Below are 241 nucleotides of genomic sequence, written 5' to 3' on the forward strand. Positions count from 1 at the left end.
AGGAATTAGCAGGTGATCGTCTGGTTGAAATCAATGGGCTGCTTTTGTCGTAAAATTTTCGCTAAGGATCAGAGAGTGAATTTAGAGTTATGAAAATTTCAGAAATTTCTAGAGGATGGGGATCAGTATGCAAGTGCTGACCTCGAGGTGGAAATTGAAATTTAAGTATCAATTCTGAAAAGAAATGAAGAGTCGAAATTTAGGTACTGACCTCAAAAGATGAGAATTAGAATTTATATAT

The sequence above is a fragment of the Phalaenopsis equestris genome, unplaced genomic scaffold, assembly GCF_001263595.1.
Source record: "Phalaenopsis equestris unplaced genomic scaffold, ASM126359v1 Scaffold000082, whole genome shotgun sequence".
Classification (NCBI taxonomy): domain Eukaryota; kingdom Viridiplantae; phylum Streptophyta; class Magnoliopsida; order Asparagales; family Orchidaceae; genus Phalaenopsis; species Phalaenopsis equestris.